Source organism: Euprymna scolopes, chromosome 3 (genome assembly GCF_053919585.1).
Source record: "Euprymna scolopes isolate OS-2025 chromosome 3, ASM5391958v1, whole genome shotgun sequence".
NCBI classification, from domain to species: domain Eukaryota; kingdom Metazoa; phylum Mollusca; class Cephalopoda; order Sepiida; family Sepiolidae; genus Euprymna; species Euprymna scolopes.
Genome location: NC_136484.1, coordinates 194,498,825 through 194,514,089, shown reverse-complemented (window position 1 = coordinate 194,514,089; position 15,265 = coordinate 194,498,825). Strand labels below are relative to the sequence as shown.

At 32.3% G+C, this 15,265-nt stretch overlaps 1 protein-coding gene across 3 annotated transcripts in view; it reads right to left on the bottom strand.

Moving 5' to 3' along the window:
- LOC145260493 (SWI/SNF-related matrix-associated actin-dependent regulator of chromatin subfamily A member 2-like) overlaps positions 1–14,476 on the bottom strand; it is a 99,777-nt gene extending 85,301 nt beyond the window's left edge. For 2 of the 3 annotated variants that reach the window (XM_080118624.1, XM_080118607.1), the window contains exon 1: positions 14,362–14,476. The gene's annotated coding sequence lies outside the window, so the exon portion shown is untranslated. Of the gene's footprint in view, positions 1–3,181; positions 3,701–14,361 lie in introns of those variants that run through there. The other variant, XM_080118616.1, reaches the window with a different exon arrangement.
- Between the last annotated feature and the right edge of the window lie 789 nt (positions 14,477–15,265).

Sequence of the window (15,265 nt, the reverse complement as noted above, 5' to 3'; positions counted from 1 at the left end):
TTTCAATTTGTGATATATAAAACTTTGGTACATAAATTAATTAAAATTTTAGACATTTCAAAATGGGGGGGGGGATGAATAAAAAAAAAAAAAAAAAAGTTTATCTAAAATATTATATTCGATTTATTGGAAAGAGCATAAAATTTCACATTGACCCTGAAAATATCGTAAAAATTTAACCAATAGAAACATTGATAGATTTTTAAAGTTTAAAAATTGAAAAAAAAAAAAAATTAACTCGTAAAATTCAATTGATTTCATTACGTAAAAAAAAAAAAATTTTTTTTTTAAATGGCTGCATGAAGGCGCGCCGCCGGCACTTTATAAACACTGTTTTTTTTTTTTAAATAATATTTCTATTATTTTTTAAACAACTTTAATAGTTTATTTTGGAATTATATTCCATAAGGAAAATAAACAACCCACTTTTAAAAAGAGAAATTACGAGTTTTTAAAATTTTATTCGCAGTTTCGTATTAGGGGTGTCAAACATTCCCCCAAAATTCTGATACACCTAAATCATCATTACATAAAAAAAAAAAGTCCAAAAATGAAATGGGCTTTACCCCAAACATAATTAAATATTTTAGTATCCACTATAATATGCCGATCAATCACGTTTTACAAAAAAAATTAAGGTACTTCTACACTTTATCGCCGAAATTGGAGATGGCATTTTATTTCACGCACCTGCAGTTTAAATGCAAGGGAGAAATCATTATTTTAAACTATGGCCGAAGCATGAAATAAATAACAAAAAAATTAAGCTGGAGAACGAAACGATTGCTTCCGGAAAGAATAAATTAACCTAAAATTAACATTAATTACTTTATTTAATGTTTAGAATTATTTGTTCGAAAGAAAAAAAAAAATTATACAAATCCAATTGCTTTCATAACAAAATTGTTTTATTAAAATTATATTTTCTTATGCAAACTTTTCGATAAATGTTTTTACGATTATATTGATAAATTTTGATACAATAGATGCTTTGATTTTCAAATGGCGCTTGCCCAGTTTAAACCATTATGAATATGTAATTTCATTTTCTGTTTTAAATTAAAAAAAAAATATGTTTCATGAAAAACTTTCCAGTTTTCATTAATTAAATCGAAACATTTCCAATTAAACAATTATGGATATATGTTTTCTTTCATTTTCTTTGTTTTTTTTCATAGTTCTTTCCGGAAGTTTAATTTTTTTGTTATTTATTTCTAACTCCGGCCATAGTTTAAAATACTGATTTCTCCCTTGGGTTTGAACAGCAGGTGCGTGAAATAAAATGGCATCTCCAATTTCGGCGATAAAGTGTAAAAGCACAGAAATTAACTTCGAATTAAAAATTAAATCAAACAGCTTAAAATTCTGTGCATTTTTACATGCCCTCTCCTCATGAGGGCAACAAGATTATTTTTTAATGTGGAACGAAATCCAGTTTCCGAAAGAAAGGAAACAAGCTCCGTCGGCAGTTTATTCATGAATACTGCCGACGGAGCTTGTTTCCTTTCTTTCGGAAACTGCATTTCGTTCCACATTAAAAAATAATCTTGTTGCCCTCATGAGGAGAGGGCATGTAAAAAAGATACCTCAGAAATAGAAAATAGGAGGTAATGCTTGGGAAGATGGTCTCCTCATAACAGATCCACAGTTTAATACTTGTCAGAATGCGGGAAAATAAGAAACTTCATTCATCTTCGTGTCACAGTAGTAAATATTCTTTTAAACAAAGTTTTAGATAACAAATTTTATAAAGTAAGAAGCACTAAGCAGTAATAAAACAATTTAATTTCACAGTAAACATATTTTTATTCTTGTAGGGAATATACTTCAATGTGTTAGAGCGGTAATGTCCAAGAACAGTGCTCGGAAAAATCAAGTTACCGGAAGTGAATACGGAACGGAGTCAAGGCACGAAAAATGAAACATTTATTAAAAAAAAAAAAAAAAATACTTTAGTTTTAACACTTTTGTTATCACGAAAAAAAACAAAACTTTTAAACCATAACAAAAAACAAACACTTCTTGTATTATCAAATAATAAAACAAATATTTTATTCAAAAAGTTAATTTAATTTTAACACTTGTTTTACGACGAAACAAAATAAAAATATATTAAATAGACTTTATAATATAATTTATATAATTAAATAAAACTTTATAATATATAATTAATATACTTAAATAAGTTTTTGTTTCGTCGTAAAACAAATGTTAAAACTAAATTAATTTTTTGGATAAAATGTTTAATTTGATAATACAAGAAGTGTTTTTTTTTTCGTGATAACAAGAATAACACTAATTAAAAAAAAAAAAAAATGAGATGTAAAATAAATATATGGTTTCGTTTTTTTCGTGTCTAGACTCCGTTCTATAATCAACCGTATTCACTTCAGGTAGCTTGATTTTTCCGAGCACTGACTGATCTTGGACATTACCACCAGAGCTCAGATATGCAACTTGTGTTCATTGAATTGATCACAATAGATATATTAATATCGCGATTAAATTCGATAGATACAGTGTATAAAACTATTTTAATTTTATTAAATTATCTTTGAAATATGTCTATCATAACATGATGATGATGATGATGATGACGACAGCGACCGTCTTCATAGAAGAGGGTGAGGGCTCCGATATTGTGTACGAATTTCGTGAATATAAAGACTTAAAGTAAAATATGAATAAATGGAAATTTTGAAAAATTAAAATCAGAAAAAAATAAGTCAATAAAATGAGGCTATGACGATTGGAAGACGGTCAGTTAAGTTTGGGGGTTCGTAGGAGAATGAGAATTAGCAGAAAACGTAATTTGTTAAAGTTTAATTTAAAGTGTGAAAGTAACGATTGAATAATAATTTGGTTTTGAGTCAACAACAACAAAAAAGAACACATGTTTTCTAAGAGAGAGAAAGAAGTTGTGGGGAATCGGGTTTAGTAGGCAAAAAACGTTTTGCATACATTGTGATATCAACATGGAAGAATATTTAATAATCGAGTTGTTTGAGGAAGAAGCTACTTATTAGAATTATTTTTGTCCTTTGTGTCGATGAAAGAGACAAGAAAAACAACAGTAATACTCCCACCCTTCCCCCGGGTCAATTCGTAATGGTTTTTAGTGCTTGTTGGCCTGCAGTATTCGTGAAAAGTGTAAGTAAATTAAAAGAAATGTGAAACTTACTGGCAAAGGCTGGTCTCCTCTGCGCTGATTGTGTTGAATAGACGATACAGCGGAGTAAGAGGAGGGCGAGAAGAAGCGAGAGGAGAGACGGCAATCCCTCCCTCAATGGCCAATATCACTAAGATTGATCGCTTTCACTCACTCTCTTTATGTATCATAGTTGTGGAAATGGACGGTAAACTCTCCCCCTCTCTCTGTTTAGCATACACCGATAGTGATGATCATCACCACCACCAGCAACACAATCACCATATCACAAAGTGCAAACTTTTTTTTTGTTCTTTTGATATTAATGCTAAAATGATCACATATTAAAGAAAAGAATGTTATTTAAAACGCAAGAGAAACTAGAGGTTTTATAGTAAACTATGACGTTTGTTGGATGTAAATAGAGATTGTTAGCGAATGATTGTGTGCGTTTCTAGACGGCCTTTCTTTTTATTTATGTGTGACTGCCAAACGAACACACAGACATAAGAAACGACAGCCAAGCAAGCAGCCTACTCCCCCTCTCTTTATATCTTATTCCCCCTCCCCTTCTCAAAGCTTGTGGGATGATTCGTGCTCAAATTTCAAACTTGACAAAAAAAAAAACAAACACGCACCAAAAAGAAGCAGTGAGAAATTACCCAACATAATATTCATTTATTTTGAATTATGTTTAAAAATTAAAAAAAAAAAAATGGAGTCGAAGTCTCAAGACTATTTAAATGATTGAAAATCTGTTCTTATTTAAATGAGAAATGTATATGTTAGAAAGCAAAGCGCGGCTGACCCACATTTGACTTTATGAGATAAACTGGAGAGGGGGGGGGCGTAAAGATAAAAAAGAAGGAAAGAAAGCAACTTGCTAAAGCAGCAGCAGCAACCGCTTTATCTTTCTCTCTCCAATTTAATACAACATTCCTTGTACTAACTCGACACACGCGCGGAAACTTTCAGAATACTAACACGAAATATACGCAACCAGTTTTTAGCCAAAGAGAAAGAGAGAAAAATAAACAATATAGTAGGAAGAAATCAAACAAAAAGATACTTTTTTTTTATTACTTAGGACACGAGATGGATTTTATTTATCTTTTAAATTATAAGATTACAAGATGCGTTTCTCGCCTTTACGTAATTAATAGATACATATTAATTTTTTTTTTTTTCAATTTTAATCGGATATTTATTTAAATCCCAGATAATACAAAGAAAAATTAAAATAATTCTTTAAAAATCTGGTGCAAGTTCATACCTCCCCAGTTCATGAAAAAAAATCTGGGTGATACAGAACTGGCGATTCGAAGTCCGCAGCAAACTGTTAGATAAAAAAATATTCAATTTAAAAAAATAAATAAAATAAATTCATATTTGATAAAGTAATATATTTTTTTTATAATACTAAAAAAAATTCAAAACAATGGAAAGTGACATTTTATTTATTTTATAATTGATAAAGATAAAAATAATTGAGTATAATGTGAATTTTGGTTATCTTCAAGTTTAGCATCCTTGTGTTGACAAAGGCTTTCTGCAGTCTTGTCTTTACTTGAACTTATATATATATGAAACGAGATGTGACATTTTTTTTAACCAAACACTATAAAAACAGGGGGGGGGGAAGTTTTTTTTTTCTTTTGGTGTGTGTGTGTGTGTGTGTGTGTGTGTCTAGCTGACAGAACCGCAAAAAGCCTTTTGAAAATCTTTGTCAACACGGGAATGCTTAACTTGACGATAACCCAAATTTTTTTTATCTGACACTTTTTGCTGCGGATTTCGAGTCAACTATTCTTCTACCTACATGGACAAAATCTATATGATGTACGTAACCGTAACTAAAAGAGAATATCATATACCAAAAGTCACGTAATTTAATCAATTAGTTAAAAAAAAAAAAAAAATCATATTTAAGCGATTAATGGGAATTTGAGTCCCCCTCTGGCCCTCTACCTATGTTAAGAATGGTTTTCTTAAATTTCGTAAAAGTTAGCATTATTAGGAATTATCTCTCCTGTTTTGCAAAATGGCGTCGAAAAATTGCCGATCGTCGTTTAGTCATAAAATTTGATTTTGTTTTGAAAATAAAAATACTTGATCGATTTACGTAATATTTTGTGTATATATTTTGTTTTTTTGTTACGGATACGTACAAAGATATTTTTTACAACTTGCTCCGGTGTAGTATAAACAACAACCACCCCATGTTAAGAACGGCTTTCGAGGTTTGGGGGGGGTTATTCCGAATGCCGTTCTTAACATGGGGAGGTTATGGTGTTTATAATAAATACGCTAGGGCACGTCATAAAATTTACCCGTACAAATATTTTTCTTTCTTTTTTTTTTTTTTAATTGAAGGCAGGGACTTGCAGCAAAACGTCTATTTCAAAAAGAATAAATACATCTAGATAAAAATTCCCTAGAAATTATTTAATTGATCCATTTAAAAACTTTAAACTAAAACTAATTTTGATGACGGAAAATGAGTTTCACTGTTTCTTCATCTTTAGGCAAAACAGCAAAGTGTAAGAACTGTTTTGATGTTGCACTCCATATTTTCTGTCCTCGATCAATGAAGGAGAAATCCACACTGAAACAATTTTTATTTTTTGTCCACCGTTTTGGAGAGCTGGATTTTTCCAATATTAAAAATCAACCATGGGGAGGCAAGTTTCGATCATTTCTCTTTTAGATTTCTTTCTTAAAACCTTTTTGTTCGACGTGAAAAAATGGGATTAAGGCTTCTACCTTGACATTATGTGTAAGCATCTGTTGAATTGTAAAAAAAAAAAAGGAAAGTATTGAGATTCTCATTTGTGTGTAAACAATCCGAAAGTAACTATCGAAATTCCACACAAAATGAATTACTTCACTTTCGTTTTAATAAGTTATTAATAACGCATAATTGGAGTCAGGATGAAGAAAAGTTACTTGTGTCTAAAAATGATGGAATTTAATTTTCCTTTCTGTTGATGTTTATTTTTATTTGAAAATGCAAAAATGCTTTTCAATTTGTCAATAAAACAAAGAAAAATGTGCGATTCGCGATTCTCTGAATGTATATACCATGCACTGGATAAGGCAGTAGCCCTATCTAAGGCTTTTGACAGGTTTGGTACAAGAGTCTTCTCAGGAAAATCAGATTCTAATGGTGTTACTGGACGAATACTTAACATAATTAAATCCTTCCTAAATAACAGAAGAATCCAGGTTGTCCTCGATGGTCGTACGTCTAAACAACAGGCGTCGATCCTTGGCCCTTTATTATTCTGGACATTAATAAATGACTTCCCTGATAAACAAGCCGCGCGTGTGTGGTCCCCCTCTGGTGCTGCATGTGAGATGACATCACAAAAAATAGTGAAGAAATGATGAATGTGAGAAGTATGAAGGGCCAACGTTGCCTTGACATTTTCGCCAAGTTTCAGAAAAATGCATGGGGCAAAAGTTATGAGTAAAAAGTGTCATTTTTTGCAATTTTGGGGCATTAAAACCCTTTTTGAGCTCCTGGGAACGCCGAATCACAGTGAAAATGGACAACCGGTGCAGTTTCACACCTTAAGACACGTATGTTTGAATTCAGCACTATGGAAAACCACTATATAGACATGCATATCAAATTTTCGAGAATTATGAAAAAAGAGCTCCAAAAAGGTATGTTTTTTTTTTAGCCCTAACAGTCCCAGAGGGATGAGAACCAGAATTTTGCCAGGGTCACCCATACTGAATTCATATTAAGAACACTGGCCTCCATATTTTGGCCAAGTTTCAGGAAAATCTAATGGATGGATCAACGCTATGGGGCAAAAAATGTCATTTTTGGCCATTTTGGGGCATTTTTGACCTCTTTTGAGCTTCTCGGGACACTGAATCCCAATGTAAATGGATAACGGTGCAGTTTCAGGCCTTAACACATGTATATTTGAATTGACTACCGTGAAAAATCACTATATAGTCAGACATATCAAGGTTTTGTTGAGAAGTATGAAAATAGAGCCACAAAAAGAGGCGTTTTTAGCACTAGAAGTCTCCGAGGATGCAAACCAAAATTTTGCCAGAGTCACCCATACTGGAATTATATTAAGGACAATGGGCTCCACATTTTGGCCAAATTTCAGAAAAATCTTATGGATGGATCAAAAATGATGGAGCAAAACGTGTCATTTTTGGTCATTTTGTGGCATTTTTGACCTCTTTTGAGCCCCTGGGGACGCAACGGGAATTTTCGCAAAAAATACTTTTTTTACTGTGCATATCTATTTAATGAAATACAATTTGTGGCAAAATTTCAGGAAAAATTAATGGACGGTTATCTGGCAATCGTCCAGAATAATGAACGCACAGATGCCACTGAAAACATAGGTCCCTCTCCAATAAATCGGGATGGGTATATTTGCTGACGGCACCACACTCTATAACAGGCACGAGGGGAAAAAAAATGAATACATATCCAAGGCAATGCCTGAAACCCTAGAGGAAAACTTCCAGTCTGTAGTGGAATGGGGATCAAAAGTGGATGGTAACGTTCAATGCTGCTAAAACTAAGCTTGTTTCCTTTAATAATTACAAGAAACATTCTCAACCACCAATAACTATGGCTAAAAACACATTACATGAAAGTACTTCTTTCAAACTCCTCGGCTTAACGTTCACAGGAAACATGAATTGGAGCAGACACATCGAGGGCATTGCTGCGGCTGCTGCAAGGAAACCGGGCTCTCCCTACCATGCTAGAACGTTATTTATGCCTGAAAGTATCCTGTACCTCTATGAGGCCACCATTCGCCCATGTATGGAGTATTGCTGTCACATTTGGGCTGGTGCATCTGCTACTAGTCTCCCACTCCTGGACAGGGTTTAAAAGAGAGTTGCCAACCTGATAGGTCCTGAGCTTCAACCTCTGCCCCATCGACGAAATGTTGGATTTCTCTGCCTGTTTTACAAGTATTTTAATGGTGAATGCACCGATGAACTACAGGCCTTTGTACCCCCTCAACGAAAATACCTCCAACAAACCTGACAAGCAGCAAAGTCCCACCCCTACACAGAGATCCCTAGATGCAAGAAAGCCTTTTACTCTAATAGCTTCTTCCCCAGAACTGTTAGGCGTTGGAATTCCCTTCTGGGTTCCTGCTCCCCCAACTGTGCTGACATGAAGAAATCCAAGTGTAATGCGAGACATTTTGCTGCTCGACTCCCTTCATAGCATCCCTGCAACTTATGTCCTTGATGGTGGCACTGTGCCTTGTTTGGGGTGAAAATGTAATAATTACAAAAAAAACAAAACAAAATAAAACTTAAAACCTGTTACAAAACGAAAAACGTCAAGAGGAGAAAGGGGAGATCAGGATGAAAGAGGGAGAGGTTCTGTTTAAGCATTTTATAATTTTCACATTTCAATTAAAATATCACTGCTGTAAAACTTTCAGATTTTCTTCAATCAAAGTCCCCCTACGCTTGCTATGGGTCTGTCAGATTAACCAGTAAAGACTGAATAATCCCTTCTACTTTTATTAGTTATTAAGCTTTTCCATCACGAAATAATCTAAACACTATTTGTTTTGTGAAGCGATTTATTGAAATATATATATATATATATATATATATATATGCTATTTTTTTTAATCAATCATCATAAAAGTTAAAAAAAGAAAAAAAGAAAGTCTTTAACCTTTTATAAAAATATTTATGAAACAGGGTTTTTAAAATCAAACATCATAAAAAACGTGTCCACCCAAAAATATTGTTTCTTCTTAATTTCAATAAATAAGAAAATCGCACCAATCATGCAGAAGTGAGAAACAAACAAAAAGGATTATTCAATTTTAACCGGTTAGTCTGACAGGTCTGCAGCAAGCGTTGGAAACTTTGCTTGAAGAAGAAAAACAACTTTCATAATTGATTAATATATTTATAATAAGTGAGTTTTCTTTTTTGTGGGATCCAAGGAATTGTAGAGTTTATGTAATGTACAACAAAACCGCTTATTCAGCCGCTTCTTATTATTAGAATTAAATTATGGTTATTTTTCTAGAAATTACTTTGTGTGAATTAAAACAGACAAGTTTATAGTTGAGTCCTAAATATGTTAGAAATTTTTCAGAGGTCATTTGAAAACAAATTGAAACAAAACAATTCTTTAAAAGCACCGTTTCATAATTATTTCGGCAGTTCATTGGAATATCATCAAACTCTTCAAATGGTTGAATTGGTTCATCACTTGAACGGTTAACCATGATTGGACTCCACCAGGTAACAAAAAAAAAAAAGAAAAAAAGTTTCACGAAAAAGTCAACAAAATAAAGATGATCATCTTTGACTGAAAGCAGAACTCTATGAAACTGGCTAAAGAATGTTTCTTGTTGATTTCATTTCAATTTAAACAAGAAATAAATAACATTTCATTGGCTAGATTCATAATTATCTTTAACTTTCAAAACCCATTTATTATTATTATTTACCCCCCCCCCTAAAAAAAAACCTAGATAAAAAAGCGACCATTTTAAGAATTGTCATTATGATTAATAAAATTAACAGTTAAATATTTGTAGTATTGTCCACAAAAAAACTTGAAATCAACTTTGTTCAAATCTCATCAGCTGATAATTTCTATTAAATCCTAACTGGTCCCACAGATGAGAGGGTGGGGGCGGGTACTGGTAACCCATAAACGATGGATAATTTCTTTCAAAACACCATAAACAATGGAAATGCTGTGTTATTTGGGTTAACTAATTTCTACTCCAATCTAATTTGTACTAGGTGGGTTGAACCATGGCCTCAGTTGAACTTCCTTTGAAATAGGAAGTTCCATGGAAATATCAAATTCACAAATGGTACTCAATCTCATGTTCAACAAAATAATGATCAACTACATAAAATATGGAATTTATTATTCCAAGGATTTTATAGAAGATAAACAATTTAACTTTCAACGTTAATTAAAAATATTGATTAAAAAATAAAAATATATTATTCTATCTTAGAAATAAATAATTTTTATGTTTTTCTAGTATTAAACATGTCCTTTTCTATTTGTTTCAGATTTTTACTATTTAACTTGCCACCCCGTAAAAAAGTACCTTGGACAAAAACAAATTGTCCCAGTCAAAAAGAATTTTTCCTTTCTTATTAGAGAGGACTTAACAGATACCAGACTTCGATAATAGCCTGAAAGTCAAGGAATATGAGGTGTTATATTATTGGTAAATATTAGTTTTAAAAATTATCAACCAAATTAAATGGCAGCATTCAATTAGTTTTTATTTTATTTGAATGACTTAAAAAAGAAAAAAAAAAAAAAAAAAAATGGCCAAACAGCAAATTAATAATAATAAAAAAATAATAAAACTTCAGTTGTGAAAACTTCATCTTATATTTTATTAAATAATTTTTTGGATTTCTTTGATATGAGGCTTCATAATTTGCATATTCATTTTATTACGGACTGTGATTCTCATATCTTCATAGTTGTTGTTTCACCAAGTTTCGGCCAACTCTCCCTCTGGTCTTCTTCGGGACCTGTGGCGCGCTAGATGCCCTTCAGGGCTCGTGACGCAGTGGATAGAGGCGTTGAGTCTATCATTCCAGGTGAGCATTGTCTGAAGATAGCGGTTTCAATCCTACCCAAAGCAGACCACAGGATTTGTTGGCCAAAACGTGATGAGATGACAACTATGGAAGGCAGTAATTACTGAGGACACAGTTACAAGACTCAGCATCCTTATCCCGTCGTGGCTAGCTACCTGAAGAAGGCCAGAGGATGAGTTGGCCGAAACATGGTGAAACAGTAACAACTATGAGAATGAGGTTAACAATCGGCATAAAAATTTTATCTGTTCTCAACGAATCAAATTTATTAGCAATTGCGATTTGGTATCCGTTTGAAGCCGAACCTATACTATCATTTCTAGTAATGCTTAATCCAGTTTACTATATGATTTTAGATTAAGACACTATTTTTAATGCTCAATTCAGATAAGATCTGATAGTATCTGTCCTAGGATATCATCTTCCCAGGCATTACATCATGGAGAGTGTAATGTAACATCTGTTCTTCCTTGGCATTACCTCTTCCTTTTATGGAGCAGTATCTGTTTTATGGTCATCATACCACCCCTTTAGGGGGATTACTTTCTTTGGAGGGGGTAGCAACATAATCAGCAGATATGCAACATCTGTTGGTCTTTCTTCAAGATTAGCACCCCTGTGTTAACAAAGGCTTTCTGCGGTCCTGTCAGGTGGACCCAAAAAAAAAATCCCTCCTACGTTTTTTTATGATGTTTGATTAAAACAGTATATAAAACCTTGTTTCATAATTTTTTTTATCATAAAAGTTAAAGTAAAGACTTTTTTCGTTCAGTTGACAGGAGCGCAAAAAGCCTTTGTCAATCTTGAAGAAATACCATCTGCTTGTATATCTTTGATTGTAAGAATAATATTTAATCATGAAAATATAAAGTTGTTCTTAAACATTTGGTGTCACAAAAACAATAAACCAACTAAATTATTTCATATATTGAAAGCAAAATAAAATAAAAATTACTACTTTTAAAAAGGTTCAATAAATAGAATAGTTAGTAACGTTATTAACTATTAATAATAATAATGGTTACATGTTAAAATCATGTAAAATAATAAATCTAAAACCACACACAGATTGAAAATCGTCATAAAATATTACAATGACTGTATATATCGGAAATATTTTAGAGTAAATGTAGTCTTGTGGTGACTGCTGGAAATGTACAAACAATGAAAGAAAATGCTTGAACCACTGAATCAAAATGTATCTGGTTAATATAATAGGATAAACAAAGGATGACCAACGAACCCATACTCTCTATAATTTTGATGGTCTTGTGCTTTTTGTAAATTGCATTATAATTCGATTTGAAAATAAAACCGAGAAGATGATAGAGTGAAAAACAAATGGTAAATGCTTGAACTATTTGGATTCCTATTTTCACATCTTGGTCGCCTCCACATGATGGCAGAGTTAGACATAAGGTCGATTTTATTATGAAGAAAAGTAAACATACTTGGAATTGAAACAAAACTAAAATTATCTTAGTCTAGAAAGATTTCTGTCTTCACTTAAAGACAGAAATGAAGTATAGTATTAAAGTAAATACTACAATTTGCTAACAACTAAAAAGCCAAAATTGTTCACAACGTTTCAGCCGGTGTAACCTCCGATCTTCTTCAGGTGTATCTTTTCGAAATCCCATATAGGTTTCCAAGTTCGAAGAAAAAAAAAAGGTAAATTTTCCCACTGTCCCAGCGTATTATAAACACCCCAACCTCCTTATGTTAAGAACGGCTTTCAGAATAAACACCCCTCAACCTTAAAGCCGTTCTTAACATGGGGAGGTTGGGGCGGGGGGTGTATTCCGAAAGCCGTTCTTAACATGGGGGGGTTATACTACCACGCTGGGGCAGGTCGTAAAAAAAAATACAAAAAAAAATGCACCTGAAGAAGTAGGGGAAGGTTTACATGGGTCAAAACGTTGTGGACCTAACAAAATGAGATATTAGTAGTCCGTCAAATCCAAATGATCCAAAAACTTATCTAAACAATTGCGAAATATAAATCGCTTTCACTTTTGAATAAATAAAAAATAGTATTGTAGATCAACAACTTCGAAAATGATAAGAGAGAGAGAGAGAGAGGAGCGGGGAGGGGGCACTGTGTGATGAGATCGTGTGTGCAGAGTGAAAGGAAGGATTGTGTTGAGGGGGTGGGGCGATAAAAACGCCGGTCGATCGGGACGTGGGGGTGGGTGGGGGAGTTAGGGTCGGAGGGTCGCGTTGTTGTTGCGTGGAAACAGACAGGAAGTGCAGCGATGAAGAAACGCTTGGACCCCCGGCGCATGTGGACACGCAAAACACACACGCAACAGTAAATAAAAAACAAAATAAAAACACCGACCGGTCGAGGTGAAGAAAAGAAATATGAAAGTTGTTAAGGATTTATTTTGGACAAGAATTTTTTTTAAATTTTATTAATATAAAATTGTCTTCGTTGTATTGATCAAGTTTAAAATGGAACATCAAAGAAAAAAAAAATGTTTTTTTTTTTAATATAATTTATAGGTTTTGCTATGAACATTTCGTTATTCCGGGAGGTGGGGTGATATGTAATCGAATTTTTATTTAAATAAACATTCAAAACGTAATCATTTTCAAGTTGATTATACATTTGAATATTTTAGGTTTGTAAATATTAATTCTTAATTAGGTTATAAATGCGAGAACCACGATCGTTTGTATAGTCCTCGGGTAAAAAGAAAAAAAATAATGTAAACTCTGTTGACTATTATTAATATATAATATACAAGAAACAATGGATGTTTTTTTTTTCATGTAAAAAAAAAAAAAAAGTATTTTAACTTTAAAAAGCAGATTTTACTCAAATACATTTTGACTTTATTAAGGGTTCAAAACGGGAAACGCAGTCTGAAAAAAAAAAATCCGTATAGAATTACATTTTATTTTTTTACCAAATCACCAATTAAATAATTATTTGGTTTACATGCAAGACATAGTTACAAGAAAGATACAAACAGCCTTTAAATAATAAAATTCGACATTATTAATTCAAATAATGACCAGGCTTTGTTCACAATCCATTTTTATCTTTTCTTCTCCAGAAATTGACGAGAACGCAAAATGGGCGAAAATTTGCAGATATTTATATTAAAAATAAAATAAAAAATATTTTTACAGGGTTTTACAGAATTTTATATAAACAATACAAATAAACATTTGTTTAAGTAAATATTAATAATTACTGTAAAAACTGCGCGCTTCTTCGACACAGAAAGCGAGAAATATTGAGTTCAAACCCACTCAAGTCCAACAAGAAGGGTTTTCTTTGTTTCTCAAATACGACAGTAACCAGAAAAAAGGTGCAATTGAATATAAAATAAGCATTTATAGAATTTATTTAGAACATCTGGAAAGAATAAAGACAAAAATTGTCGGGATTATTTTAGTCTTTTTTTTTTTTTTTAGAGAAGATGGAGAGAGTTTAGTTTTAAAATATGAGAAGAAAGATGACCGAGGCGACGGGGGTAAACTCGTTAAAACAATCATAAATGTTGTCGGAATAATTCTTAGAAAGGCATTCACGACTTAGGAGGTTATCTACTTTGTGTTCTCGATAAATAAATCGTTAAACAAACCTTTTTACTTACCAAAAGTCTACGTAAAACGAACTAAAAAATTCCTTCGATCGACGCCATAAACGAATGGGAAATATGGTTGCGCATGTGTCGCGTTGAGGAAGGGGGGGACGCAGATAATTAGAAAAAGAGGGAGGGGGTGATAAAGAAGAACAAAGATAAAGACGAAGGAGGAGGTAAGACGTAGAGAGGGGGGGAGAGGAAAGAAAAATAGGGGGGGAGCAACTGCCGCACACACGCATACATATGTGCGTGCAAGAAAAAAGATTTTTTTAACAACTTAAAAACTAGAAAGTGAAAGAAGATAAACAAAAATATTTTCATTTAAATTGAAATTAATACTTATTTTATTAGTTATCTTATAAGAATTAAAGTGAAATCTTTTAATTGATTATTTTTTTAAGCTACAAGAAAGGAATTATTTATTTCTAAGCTCAAAATATATTAAAACTTTCTCCCCAATATAATTAATTTTATAAAATTATGATATTCTTTAACTGAATTCATTTGAGATAAGACAAATAGATTCAAATATTTGAGAAAATTTCAAATATCCCTAGCCCAAACCATGTCTCCTCCTACTAACCTACTCGACAACAAAAAAACTTGTAAAAAAAAAAAATTGACTGTATATAAACTATATTTAAAACATATTATAAAGAACAATTAAAAAAAGAAAAAGATTAAATAATCATTTAATTTCTTTAAATTTGAATCATTTTTACAATTTATTTCCTTTTTGCTGAAATCAGGTGCCCGACAAGCAACATTAACGAAGTCATGAATATTTGCAAGGCGAGTCATAGTTTTCAGTGGAAAATTACTCGGATACCGGGGGGAAAATAGAAGCCATTAACGATCGAACAAACAAAACAAAATTAGAAAAATCACAAAATTTAATTAAACAAAATATTGA